Source organism: Stegostoma tigrinum, chromosome 24 (genome assembly GCF_030684315.1).
Source record: "Stegostoma tigrinum isolate sSteTig4 chromosome 24, sSteTig4.hap1, whole genome shotgun sequence".
NCBI lineage: Eukaryota > Metazoa > Chordata > Chondrichthyes > Orectolobiformes > Stegostomatidae > Stegostoma > Stegostoma tigrinum.
In genome coordinates this window covers 5,510,753-5,526,676 of record NC_081377.1, presented here as the reverse complement: position 1 = coordinate 5,526,676, position 15,924 = coordinate 5,510,753, and positions in this window count along the sequence as shown.

The following is a 15,924-nucleotide window of genomic DNA, read 5'->3' as shown; positions in this document are numbered from 1 at the left end:
CTATAACCAGCAATATCACTGACAATTACTATACACACACAATAGCACTGTCAATATCTATAAACAGTAATAGCACTGTCAATAACTATACCCACACAATAGCACTGTCAATAACTATAACCAGCAATATCACTGTCAATAACTATATCCACACAATATCACTGTCAATAACTGTACCCAGCAATAGCACTGTCAATAACTATAACCAGCAATATCACTGACAATTACTATACACACACAATAGCACTGTCAATAACTATACCCACACAATAGCACTGTCAATAACTATAACCAGCAATATCACTGTCAATAACTATATCCACACAATATCACTGTCAATAACTGTACCCAGCAATAGCACTGTCAATAACTATAACCAGCAATATCACTGACAATTACTATACCCACACCATAGCACTGTCAATAACTATAACCACACAATAGCACTGTCAATAACTATAACCGGAAATAGCACTGTCAATAACTATAACCGGCAATAGCACTGTCAATAGCTATTACCAGCAATAGCACTGTCAATAAGTATAACCAGCAATAGCACTGTCAATAACTATAACGGCACAATAGCACTGTCAATAAATATAACCAGCAATAGCACTGTCAATAACTATACCCACACAATAGCACTGTCAATAACTATTACCACACAATAGCACTGTCAATTACGATAACCAGCAATAGCACTGTCAATAACTAGACCCACACAATAGCACTGTCAATAACTATAACCAGCAATAGCACTGTCAATAACTATAACCAGCAATATCACTGACAATTACTATACGCAAACAATAGCACTGTCAATAACTATACCCAGCATGAGCACTGTCAATAACTATAACCAGCAATAGCAGTGTCAATAACTATACACACACAATAGCACTGTTAATAACTAGACCCGGCAATAGCACTGTCAATACCTATAACCAGCAAGAGCACTGTCAGTAACTGTACCCACACAATAGCACTGTCAATAACTATAACCAGCAAGAGCACTGTCAGTAACTGTACCCACACAATAGCACTGTCAATAACTGTACCCAGCAACAGCACTGTCAATAACTATAACCAGCAATAGCACTGTTAATAACTAGTCCCGGCAATAGCACTGTCAATAACTATAACCAGCGATAGCAGTGTCAATAACTATACACACACAATAGCACTGTTAATAACTATACCCAGCAAATGCACTGTCAATTACCCGACCCACACAATAGCACTGTCAATAACTGTACCCACACAATAGCACCATCAATAACTAGACCCAGCAATAGCACTGTCAATAACTATACCCAGCAATAGAACTGTCAATAACTATAACCAGCAATAGCACTGTCAATGACTATACCCACACAATAGCACTGTCGATAACTATAACCACACAATAGCACGGTCAATAACTATAACCGGAACTAGCACTGTCAATTACTATAACCAGCAATAGCACTGTCAATAACAATAACCAGCAATAGCAGTGACAATAACTATACCCACACAATAGGTCTATCAATAGCTGTACCCACACAATAGCACTGTCAAAAACAATAACCTGCAATAGCGCTGTCAATAACTATACTCAGCAAATGCACTGTCAATAACTCGACCCACACAATAGCACTGTCAATAACTGTACCCACACAATAGCACCATCAATAACTAGACCCAGCAATTGCACTGTCAATAACTATACCCAGCAACAGAACTGTCAATAACTATAACCGGCAATAGCACTGTCAATAAATAGACCCAGCAATAGCACTGTCAATAACTAGACCGAGCAATAGCACTGTCAATAACTATAACCAGCAATAGCACTGTCAATGACTATAACCAGCAATAGCACTGTCAATAACTATACCCACACAATAGCACTGTCAATAACTATAACCAGCAATAGCACTGTCAATAACTAGACCGAGCAATAGCACTGTCAATTACTATAACCAGCAATATAACTGTCAATAAATATATCCACACAATATCACTGTCAATAACTGTACCCAGCAATAGCACTGTCAATAACTATAACCAGCAATATCACTGACAATTACTATACACACACAATAGCACTGTCAATATCTATAACCAGTAATAGCACTGTCAATAACTATAACCACACAATAGCACTGTCAATAACTATAACCGGAAATAGCACTGTCAATAAGTACACCCACACAATAGCACTGTCAAGAACTATAACCAGCAATAGCACTGTCAATAAATATAACCACACAATAGCACTGTCAATAACTATAACCAGCAATATCACTGTCAATAAATATATCCACACAATATCACTGTCAATAACTGTACCCAGCAATAGCACTGTCAATAACTATACCCACACAACAGCACTGTCAATAACTATAACCAGCAATATCACTGTCAATAAATATATCCACACAATATCACTGTCAATAACTGTACCCAGCAATAGCACTGTCAATAACTATAACCAGCAATATCACTGACAATTACTATACACACACAATAGCACTGTCAATATCTATAACCAGTAATAGCACTGTCAATAACTATAACCACACAATAGCACTGTCAATAACTATAACCGGAAATAGCACTGTCAATAACTACACCCACACAATAGCACTGTCAAGAACTATAACCAGCAATAGCACTGTCAATAACTATAACCACACAATAGCACTGTCAATAACTATAACCAGCAATATCACTGTCAATAACTATATCCACACAATATCACTGTCAATAACTGTACCCAGCAATAGCACTGTCAATAACTATAACCAGCAATATCACTGACAATTACTATACACACACAATAGCACTGTCAATATCTATAACCAGTAATAGCACTGTCAATAACTATAACCACAGAATAGCACTGTCAATAACTATAACCGGAAATAGCACTGTCAATAACTATATCCACACAATATCACTGTCAATAACTGTACCCAGCAATAGCACTGTCAATAACTATAACCAGCAATATCACTGACAATTACTATACACACACAATAGCACTGTCAAAAACTATAACCAGCAATAGCACTGTCAATAACTATACCCACACAATAGCACTGTCAATAACTATAACCAGCAATATCACTGTCAATAACTATATCCACACAATATCACTGTCAATAACTGTACCCAGCAATAGCACTGTCAATAACTATAACCAGCAATATCACTGACAATTACTATACCCACACAATAGCACTGTCAATAACTATAACCACACAATAGCACTGTCAATAACTATAACCGGAAATAGCACTGTCAATAACTATAACCGGCAATAGCACTGTCAATAGCTATTACCAGCAATAGCACTGTCAATAAGTATAACCAGCAATAGCACTGTCAATAACTATAACCGGAAATAGCACTGTCAATAACTATAACCGGCAATAGCACTGTCAATAGCTATTATCAGCAATAGCACTGTCAATAAGTATAACCAGCAATAGCACTGTCAATAACTATAACGGCACAATAGCACTGTCAATAACTGTACCCAGCAATAGCACTGTCAATAACTATAACCAGCAATATCACTGACAATTACTATACCCACACAATAGCACTGTCAATAACTATAACCACACAATAGCACTGTCAATAACTATAACCGGAAATAGCACTGTCAATAACTATAACCGGCAATAGCACTGTCAATAGCTATTACCAGCAATAGCACTGTCAATAAGTATAACCAGCAATAGCACTGTCAATAACTATAACCGGAAATAGCACTGTCAATAACTATAACCGGCAATAGCACTGTCAATAGCTATTATCAGCAATAGCACTGTCAATAAGTATAACCAGCAATAGCACTGTCAATAACTATAACGGCACAATAGCACTGTCAATAACTATAACCAGCAATAGCACTGTCAATAACTATACCCACACAATAGCACTGTCAATAACTATACACACACAATAGCACTGTTAATAACTAGACCCGGCAATAGCACTGTCAATAACTATAACCAGCAATAGCAGTGTCAATAACTATACACACACAATAGCACTGTTAATAACTATACCCAGCAAATGCACTGTCAATAACCCGACCCACACAATAGCACTGTCAATAACTATGACCAGCAATAGCAATATCAATAACTATAACTGGCAATAGCACTGTCAATAACTAAACCCAGAAATAGCACTGTCAATAACTATAACCAGCAATAGCACTGTCAACAGCTTTAACCGGCAATAGCACTGTCAATAACTATAACCACACAATAGCACTGTCAATAACTATAACCAGCAATATCACTGTCAATAACTATATCCACACAATATCACTGTCAATAACTGTACCCAGCAATAGCACTGTCAATAACTATAACCAGCAATATCACTGACAATTACTGTACACACACAATAGCACTGTCAAAAACTATAACCAGCAATAGCACTGTCAATAACTATACCCACACAATAGCACTGTCAATAACTATAACCAGCAATATCACTGTCAATAACTATATCCACACAATATCACTGTCAATAACTGTACCCAGCAATAGCACTGTCAATAACTATAACCAGCAATATCACTGACAATTACTATACCCACACAATAGCACTGTCAATAGCTATAACCACACAATAGCACTGTCAATAACTATAACCGGAAATAGCACTGTCAATAACTATAACCGGCAATAGCACTGTCAATAGCTATTACCAGCAATAGCACTGTCAATAACTATAACCAGCAATAGCACTGTCAATAACTATAACGGCACAATAGCACTGTCAATAACTATAACCAGCAATAGCACTGTCAATAACTATACCCACACAATAGCACTGTCAATAACTATACACACACAATAGCACTGTTAATAACTAGACCCGGCAATAGCACTGTCAATAACTATAACCGGCAATAGCAGTGTCAATAACTATACACACACAATAGCACTGTTAATAACTATACCCAGCAAATGCACTGTCAATAACCCGACCCACACAATAGCACTGTCAATAACTATGACCAGCAATAGCAATATCAATAACTATAACTGGCAATAGCACTGTCAATAACTAAACCCAGAAATAGCACTGTCAATAACTATAACCACACAATAGCACTGTCAATAACTATTACCAGCAATAGCACTGTTAATAACTATACCCAGCAACAGCACTGTCCATAACTATAATCAGCAAAAACACTGTTAATATCTATACCCACACAATAGCACTGTCAATAACTATAACCAGCAATATCACTGTCAATAACTATATCCACACAATATCACTGTCAATAACTGTACCCAGCAATAGCACTGTCAATAACTATAACCAGCAATATCACTGACAATTACTATACCCACACAATAGCACTGTCAATAACTATAACCACACAATAGCACTGTCAATAACTATAACCGGAAATAGCACTGTCAATAACTATAACCGGCAATAGCACTGTCAATAGCTATTACCAGCAATAGCACTGTCAATAAGTATAACCAGCAATAGCACTGTCAATAACTATCACGGCACAATAGCACTGTCAATAACTATAACCAGCAATAGCACTGTCAATAACTATACCCACACAATAGCACTGTCAATAACTATTACCACACAATAGCACTGTCAATAACTATAACCAGCAATAGCACTGTCAATAAATAGACCCACACAATAGCACTGTCAATAACTATAACCAGCAATAGCACTGTCAATAACTATAACCAGCAATATCACTGACAATTACTATACGCACACAATAGCACTGTCAATAACTATACCCAGCATGAGCACTGTCAATATCTATAACCAGCAATAGCAGTGTCAATAAGTATACACACACAATAGCACTGTTAATAACTAGACCCGGCAATAGCACTGTCAATAACTATAACCAGCAATAGCAGTGTCAATAACTATACACCACAATAGCACTGTTAATAACTATACCCAGCAAATGCACTGTCAATAACCCGACCCACACAATAGCACTGTCAATAACTATGACCAGCAATAGCAATATCAATAACTATAACTGGCAATAGCACTGTCAATAACTAAACCCAGAAATAGCACTGTCAATAACTATAATCAGCAATAGCACTGTCAACAGCTTTAACCGGCAATAGCACTGTCAATAACTATAACCACACAATAGCACTGTCAATAACTATTACCAGCAATAGCACTGTTAATAACTATACCCAGCAACAGCACTGTCAATAACTATAATCAGCAATAGCACTGTCAATAACCATACCCAGCAATAGCACTGTCAATAACTATACCCAGCAATAGCACTGTCAGTAACTATAACCAGCAACAGCACCGTCAATAACTATAACCAGCAATAGCCCTGTCACTAACTATAACCAGCAATAGCACTGTCAATAATATACCCACACAATATCACTGTCAATAACTATGCCCAGCATTAGCACTGTCAATATCTATAACCAGCAAGAGCGCTGTCAATAACTATACCCACACAATAGCACTGTCAATATCTATAACCAGCAATAGCACTGTCAATAACTATAACCAGCAATAGCACTGTCAATAGCTATACCCACACAATAGCACTGCCAATAGCTATAACCGGCCACAGCACTGTCAATAACTATAACTTGCACCAGTGTTGTCAGTAACTATAACCAGACCTAACTTCTGCACTGTCAACAATTATAACCATATCTAACTTCAGCATTGACTATAATTGTGTAACCGGGATCAGCGCTGTCATTAACTGTGTGACCAGAGTGAGTATGAGAATTGTCTTTTCCGCTGTACTTTCCCTGACATCTAGGTGCACCACAGGGCAAGGAACACTGAGAAAACGCCAAGAACGAACATAGAGGAAGCAGGCAATACAAATGTCTGCTCAGTGTAGAATATGAAAGTGCATGGCACAAAACAAATGTTCAAAGTCAACATCCTTCACATTGTCGGCGACTCTATCTCATTGCTTCCTCAAACCTCAATTCTGAGCAATTTGTTCCCTACTTCAGCCTCCCTGACTCATAATATATGCAGACTTCCAAAGACCAAATTTGTCAGTGAATCACAGCTTTTTGAATCACAACCAGTCTTTGTGGGTGGCAACGCATACATTCAGAGATAATGGGAACTGCAGATGCTGCAGAATACAAGATAACAAAGTGTGGAGCTGGATGAACACAGCAGGCCAAGCAGCATCTCAGGAGCACAAAAGCTGCCGTTTCGGGCCTAGACCCTTCATTAGAGAGGGGGATGGGGAGATGGTTCTGAAATAAATTGGGAGAGAGGGAGAGATGGATTGAAGATGGATAGAGGAGAAGATAGGCGGAGAGAAGAGTATAGGTGGGGATGTGGAGAGGGGATAGGTCAGTCCGGGGAGGACGGACAGGTCAAGGAGGCAGGGTGAGGTTAATAAGTGGGAAATCGAGGTTCGGCTTGAGGTGGGAGGAGGGGATAGGTGAGTGGAAGAGCAGGTTAGGGAGGCGGGGACGAAGTGGGCTGGTTTTGGGATGCAGTTGGGGGAGGGGACGAACTGGGTTGGTTGTGGGATGAGGTGGGGGAAGGGGAGATTTTGAAGCTGGTGAAGTCCACATTGATACCATTGGACTGCAGGGTTCCCAAGCGGAATATGAGTTGCTGTTCCTGCAACCTTTGGGTGGCATCATTGTGGCACTGCAGGAGGCCCATGATGGACATGTCGTCTAAGGAATGGGAGGGGGAGTTGAAATGGTTTGCGACTGGGAGGTGCAGTTGTTTATTGTGAACCGAGTGGAGGTGTTCTGCAAAGCGGTTCCCAAGCCTCCGCTTGGTTTCCCCAATGTAGAGGAAGTCACACCTGGTACAGTGGATACAGTATACTACATTGGCAGATGTGCAGGTGAATATCTGCTTGATGTGGAAAGTCATCTTGGGGCCTGGGATGGGGTGAGGGAGGATGTGTGGGGGCAAGTGTAGCATATCCTGCTGTTGGAGGGGAAGGTGCCGGGTGTGGTGAGGTTGGAGGGCAGTGTGGAGCGGTCAGGGGAGCCATGGAGAGAGTGTTCTCTCCGGAAGGCAGATAAGGGCAGGGAGAGAAAAATGCCTTGATTGGTGGCCCCAAGATGACTTTCCATATTAAGCAGATGTTCACCTGCACATCTGCCAATGTAGTATACTGTATCCACTGTACCCGGTGTGGCTACCTCTACATTGGGGAAACCAAGTGGAGGCATGGGGACCGCTTTGCAGAACACCTCCACTCGGTTCGCAATAAACAACTGCACCTCCTAGTCGTGAACCGTTTTAACTCCCCCCTCCCATTCCTTAGACGGCATGTCCATCATGGGCCTCCTGCAGTGCCACAAAGATGCCACCCAAAGGTTGCAGGAACAGCAATTCATATTCCGCTTGGGAACCTTGCAGCCCAATGGTATCAATGTGGACTTCACAAGCTTCAAAATCTCCCCTTCCCCCACTGCATCCCAAAACCAGCCCAGTTCGTTCCCCCGCCCCATTGCATCCCAAAACCAGCCCACCTCGTCCCTGCCTCCCTAACCTGTTCTTCCTCTCATCTATCCCCTCCTCCCACCTCAAGTCGCACCTCCATTTCCCACCTACTAACCTCATCCCGCCTCCTTGACCTGTCTGACCTCCCTGGACTGACCTATCCCCTCTCCACCTCCCCATCTATACTCTCCTCTCCACCTATCTTCTCCTCTATCCATCTTCAATCCGCCTCCCCCTCTCTCCCTATTTATTTCGGAACCCTCTCCCCATCCCCCTCTCTGATGAAGGGCCTTGGCCCGAAACGTCAGCTTTTGTGCTCCTAAGATGCTGCTTGGCCTGCTGTGTTCATCCAGCTTCACACGTTGTTACAACGCATACATTCAGTTGGGTTTTACTGTTTAGCCAATTGACTTTTGTTTTATTAATTCATGTGTGTTGCTGCCTGGCCAGCATTTATTGCCCGTTCCCTGTTGCCCTTGAGAAGGTGGTGGTCAGCTGCCTTCTTGAGCTGCTGCAGTCCTCCTGCTGCGGTTTGACCCACAACATTCTTAGGGAGGGAATTCCAGCATTTTGACTTGACATATCTCTAATTTGACATAGAGTGGCAGACTAAGCAACAGTTTCTGTATTTTGGCTAAGTAACCATGCCCTCTACTTTTGGAATTCCAATTAAAGGCCTCTAACAATGTCCATTTACCCCCTGCTAAATAAAAATGCCATGTGCCCTCTTCTTGACGGTAGAGGGCATGAGCCTTGTGTAGCATCAGAGGCATCTCCAGTTACTTGGATAAAAATGGTTGCAACAGTTAAATAAAATAGAAAGGAATAGTTTGTGGAAGCTAGTTATCAATCATTAGTCTCATGGTTCTGAATGATAACTTGTTGTGCTAAAATCTGATTAAAGTGTCCATAACATTGTGGTATTGTCACTCTGGAATGACCAGTTTTCACTTTGCACTTAGTGATCAGAAATGTCACAAAGTGGAGCATTACCTCCCTCACAGTAAAAAAAACGAACCAACCTGAGACGGATCTGTAGCACAGGTCATAACGCATTATAATGCCACTGGGAGAGTGCACATTCAGATACAGTGAATTTAGATATTATTTCTCATGTACAATAAATTAGAAACACACCAGAAAGAAAGTATCAACCTGGGGCCTTCACATTTTAGATGGCTTTTTCTGTGTTTGCAAGTTTTGGGTGCCGCTAGCTCAGCCTGTATTTGTTACCTGCGAACAATTAGTGATTAATGACCTATGGTTTTTGTACACAAAAAACAGGACAATTCCAACCTAGGCAATTTCTGCCCTGCCAGTCCACTGTCAATCATCAATAGTGCCATGCAATCTCTCATTGACAATCCCGTCAAGTGCCATTCACTTAGTAATAACCTGCTTCCTGATGTCAGTTCAGTCCTTCCGAGTCTAATCAGCTCCTGACCTCATTATGGCCTTGGTTCAAGCATGGACCAAAGAGCTGAATTCCAGAATTGAGGTGAAAGAGACAGCCTCTGACATCAATGCAGCATTTGATCGAATGTGGCTTTCAGGACCCTTGGCAAAATTGGAATCAATTGGTATTAGAGGGAAAACTGTAAACTTGGTTGGAATAAAACCTACCACAAAGTAGACAGTTGTGATTGCTAGAGGTCAGTCATCTTAGCACCAGGACGTCTCTGTGGGAGTTCCTCAGAGTAGTGTCTTAGGCTGAACATTATCAGCTGCTTTATTATGAGTTTTCTCCATCATTATATCTCACGTGAGGATGTTTGCAGATGAATGCACAATGCTCAGCATCATTCATGGCACCTCTGACACTGAAGCAGTCCATTGTCAAATGCAGCATGACCTGGACAATATTCAGACTTTGCAAATAATACTTGCGCACACAACAGCCTGGAAATAGCCATCTCGAATACGGGAGAACATAGTTATGGCATTTTAGCCATTGCCTAATCCCAACTTTTAAGCATTGTGATATTACTTTTGGCCACAAACTGAGCATGATTAGCTCTATGAATGCAGTAATTACAAGAGCAGGTCAGAGATTGGGAATTCTGTTGCATTCAACACTGCTCCTGTCTTCCCAAAGCGTCTCACTATCTACAAGGCTTAAGTCAGGAATGTGATGAAATGTTCCCACTTGCCTGGACGAGTGCAGCCCCAACAACACGCAAGAAGCTTAACACCATCCAGGACGAAGCAGCCCACCTGATTAGCATTACATCCACAAGCATTCACACATCCCACCACCGATGCTCAGTAACAGCAGTGTGTACTATCTACAAGATAAACTGCAGTAGCTCACCAAGACTCCTTCAACAGTAGCTTTGAAGCACATCTACCACTAGAAAGACAAGAGCAGCAAATGCTTGGGAACACCATTACCTCAAGTTGTCTTCCACACCACACACCTTCCTGACTTGGAAATATGTTTCAGTTCCTTCACTGTCACAATCCTGGAACTCCCTTCCTAACAGCACAGTCATCTCCCTACTCCCCGCTGCACTTGTTCAACATGCTCACTATCATTTTCTTCAGGGAAATTTGGGGCAAGTAATAAAGGTTGGGACAGCAAGTTATACCCATGTCCTGCAAATAAGTAAAAACAAACTCTTAGAGCAATCTCTTCCCAACAGTATACCACTGTGCTGACACCTCTCAGAGGTTTCTAGTGTTGGTGCAAGTGGACCCACCGAGGGGTGATAGTGGTTGTGTCTGATACACTGTAAAGTATTTGTCCTTGAGACTGAATACATGTGATGTCTCGCGATTATTAGTTTGAGTCCTCAGTTAGGAAGGAGGACTCTGCAGGATTGCTAGGCCTGGTGTGTTCCATATCTGTTGATGGTGTCTTGATCAATGCTGTTTGTCTTCCTGGTTTCTTTTGTTGTATTCAGCTTTTTAGCAGTTACTGTACCTGAGCAACTTGCTAGCTCACTCGAGAGAGTAGTTAAGAGTTAGTTACTTTGGATCTGGTATCACATGTAGACCAGACCGGGTAATAATGGAGATGTCCTTCACTGAAGGAAATTAGTGAGCCAGATGGGTTTTTACAACAATCAACAATTAGACTTGCTTTTAATGCCAGATTTATTAATTGAAATCAGATTTCACCATCTGTTGTGGTGAGGTTCGCATCCAAGTCCCCTGTACTTGCTTGACAGTCTGGGTTATTAGTCTAATGTTTAGTAAACTGTATTTAATAAACACCACCAGCTCTCCCTGCATTTGGCATGGGCGTTACTTGTCTCTTATCAGTCTATGACTCTATGTTATGACCCTATGTTCCATGCAGCCATGTCTGCTTCAGGATCTGAGCAGTTAAGAGGAAGTGCAGGGGTTACTGAACCTTGTGCAGTCATCAGTGAGCATTGCTACTTTTGAACTAATTAGAGAGGCTTATTGATAAACCAGTTGAAGGTGAGTGGCCCTAGGACACTACCCTGAGGAACTGCCAACCAACAAAGTCCTTTTAAAGTGTAGTCACTGTTGTGATGCAGGAAATGCAGCGGCTAATTGGGACACAGAAAAATCTCACGATGTAACAATGATGTTGTACCGAAATGACCAAAATCCTGGTAAATCCTCAAAAACCTTTACACAATCAGTTACTGTGATTCAAACCCAAACCCTTTGTGCTGTTGGTTTTGATAAAGGCCTGCAATTTCCTATAGAATAAATTCCCAGCTGAGGCGCTTGACTAATGGTTCAGAATTGAGTGAGTTAGGTCAGATTTAGCAGGCTAGTGTTGTAATCATTTCTGTGACACATCCCATTGTGCTAATAATGAATGACTTTTTTTTCCCTGCGTTGATTGACGCACTTTCTCAGTGTGTGTGGGAGCACAAGGCTTCAGCATTCCCATCTGCTGGCAAGTCCTTCTTTTACAATCATTCAACCTTTCAATGCGTGGAGCTTTCTCTCTTCAACTGAAAGTGACAGCACAAACTGAGTACAAGTCACAGTGCCTTGGCAAGTCATGTTACATTGCCAATTAAGCTGTGGACTGTTTGCCTCCCAATGCTTGTGCCAGGCATTTTTATCGCAACTGCATTCCAGAGATGCAGCAGACAACAATGCAGCACGCAGGACAGTGTCGATGGTGGAAGCATGGTCAGCAACAACCGTGAAATAGGAATTGGTTCTACACTTAGGAAAAGAAACAAAAAGCGCAGGGCTATAGGGAAAAACACAGGATGAATGGGATGAAATAATAGCCCTGTCAAAAAGCCCACACGACTACAATGGGTCTCCTGTGCAGCAGAGTCTGGTTCAAACTGGATGGGCACAGCTCCCAAAAGTCCGATCTCCAACATAAATTTTCATTTCTTTTTCTTGCTTATTGAAGCATTTTATATATTCTGCAGCAGCTAGTTTGGATGAATTAAACATTTGGGCAGGTCGTGGTGCACGTGTTAATGTTACTGCAAGAGCGATCTATAGGCTAGGCTAATGGTCTGGAGATACGGGTTCAAATCCTGCTACAGCCATGGAATTTAAATACATTTCTTAACTCTGGAATTTAAAACTAGTTTTGGAAATAGTGCCTTGAAACTATCTTCGCTTGATGTAAAAATACATCTCGCTCACTTATGCCCTGAACAGAAGGAAATCTGCCAGGTTTAGCCAGTCTGGCTTACGTGTGATTCCAGATCTACAGCAATATAGTTGGTGCTTAATTACCCAGCTCAAAAACAAACCCGTTCAAGGAAAAGTAGGGATGGGCACAAATGCTGGCCTTGCCATTGATGCCCACATAATATGAAGGAATAATGAAAATAAAATAAGATGGCTTCCTTGTGAAGCTTTAATGCAGGACTGCATTCTATACAGTAGAAGTATCATTCTTTAGACAGAACCAAGCCATTCCATAAGCAATGGATTTGTCCAGAGCTCTGTTGTCCTAACGTATCAAATCATTAATGGATATTGACCATTAAAACACTAATGGGAGGGGGACGCTGCATGATGACAGAGCTCAATACACCAGTGTAAAAGACATAGCTAAAGCTTTTACAACAATGTTTAACCAGTAGAGCTCCTTGGATGATCCAACTCAGCCTCCTTCTGCAGATATCTCCAGCATTGTATATTCTTGAGAAGTCACCTCACGCAGAGAGAGAAAGCTGAACATGCTGGAGATAGCAGATGTTGTGGGACCTGACAACAGGCTGGCTGCAGCAGTGAAGGTGTGTGTTGCGCAGCTAGCCATGTTCCTACCCAAGCTGTTTTAGTGCAGCTATGATGTGTTACCTGACTGACAGTGCGGAGCATTGAACAAAAACAGAGGTTTCTGGAAAAGCTCAGCAGGTCTTGCAGCATTTGTGAAGAAAAAATCAAGAGTCAAAGTTCAGATCTGAGGAGTGGTCATGGTACCTGAAATATTAACTCTGATTTCTCTTCACAGATGCTGGCAGAGCTGCTGAGTTTTTGCGGCAACTTTTGTTTTTGTTCCTGATTTACAGAATCTACAGTTTTTACGGGTTTTATTTAATTTGGAAAATTGCCCCGGCCATATGAAGTAGGTTAAATCCAACCTTGCCAAATGTCACTCATCAATCTACCTCTAATAAATCTAATCATCGGCAAAATGGTGGGACGGGTGGTCAAATATGATGTTAAGATGCACTTACTGAACAATAACCAATTCATTGATGCTTAGCTTGGATTCCTCTGAATCACTTGACACCTGATTTCATTACAGCCTTGATTTGAACATGGAGAAAAACATTGGACTCATTAGCGGAGGGGAGAGACTGCCCTTGACAGTACAGAGCCCGAATAAAACTACAGTCAATGGGGATCTGAATGTGTAAAGCTCTCCACACGTTGGAGCCATACCCAGGGCAAAGGAAGGTGGTTGTGGTTGGTAGAGACCAATTAGAACAATCATTTCCAGACTATCCCTGCATGAGTTCCTCAGGACAGTGTCATTGTCTCAAATGCCTTCAGGTTCTTCAATGTTGCTGTGTCCAACTTAGTGTCAGAAATAAATGTTCTTTAATGATAGCACAGTGTTCAGTCCTGTTCCACAACTGGTGCACCATGGCTGGAGTACGGACCATTTAGAAGATGTTCTGCTGTAACTTACCAAAGCTTCTCTGACAAAACCCCTAAATCCATGATCTCTACAGTCCAGAAACACAAGGGTCACAGGCACAATGGAACATTCACCACCTGAGTGTCCCCTCCAAATCACACACCATCCTGACTTAGACTGCTGTTATCTCTTCTTTGCTGTCACCTGGCCACAATAAGGGGTTCCAGCTACAAAACTTCAGAAATTTAAAACACAGGGTTAAAATACACCTTGTAACACATGTTGTTAACAGACACTGTAACTGCTAAAACGCACTGTAACACACACTATAAGACACTTCCTAACAACTCTTGTACCAGACACTCTGCAATGCACAAGAGGTCATTGTAAATTTGAGTTACGGGATAAATTGGCCGATTTAAACTTATCACCAGTCAGCGATCCGAATCCTGTTATTCATGGCATTACAGTCAGTCTGTGTGTGAGATAGGGATGTTGCCTTATGAGAGGTGTCACTCCTACATCCACATCATGTAGAGCAAGGGTGGGGAAGCCTGGCCAGTCTCCACATTGGCTCTTAAACACATTGTGCATCACAGTGAAGTCTGCTTGCTGTCATGCACCTATGCCTCTGGTAAGACTCTGGTATTAACTGGCATGCACTTTAGAAAACTGTCCTTATTGCCTCAGTGGTGTTTTCTTCAAGTAAGAGGGAATAAAGTGGTTTAATTTACAAAAATAAGAGTCAATGTTGGACTGACCATGGTACTTACTGTGTTACCTACTAGAAACTGTTAAAATCAGTTTCCAATTCTGACTCATCAAATTTAAGAATTAATGAAAACCAAAAGAACAACGGATGCTATAAATCAGAAACGAAAATCTGTTCAAAATGTTAACTCTGATTTTTCTCCATAGATGCTACTAGACCTGCTGAGCTTTTCTTGCAATTTCTATTTTTATTTAAGAGTTAATGAACAAAGTGAGTTGCTTCCAGTCAGAGACAATGGGATCTTCATGGAACATCGTAGGACTCCTCCTCTTCAGCTCAAATTGTCTTCATTCAAAAACTGTCTCCTACCGTTTCTCCTGAAGTTCCCTTTTTTTTCTCCTTGCTCCATCCTCTCCTCCCTGTGTCTGTCTCTCCCTTTGCCCTTCCTTCTTTTTCTTGAAATTTTAACTTCTATTGCTCCAATTTTAATCTTTCTACCACTAAACTATCTATTTTATTGTCCTCGGTTTTCCCCTGCAAATCATTTAGTTACCCTTTTTAAAATTTTGCAGTACCAGGCTTTGAGGTGAAATACTAATCCTAAGTGTCTCACTAAATCTTTTGACTCTTTGCAGGGCAGAATAATGAGATCCTCAAAAATAGCACCATT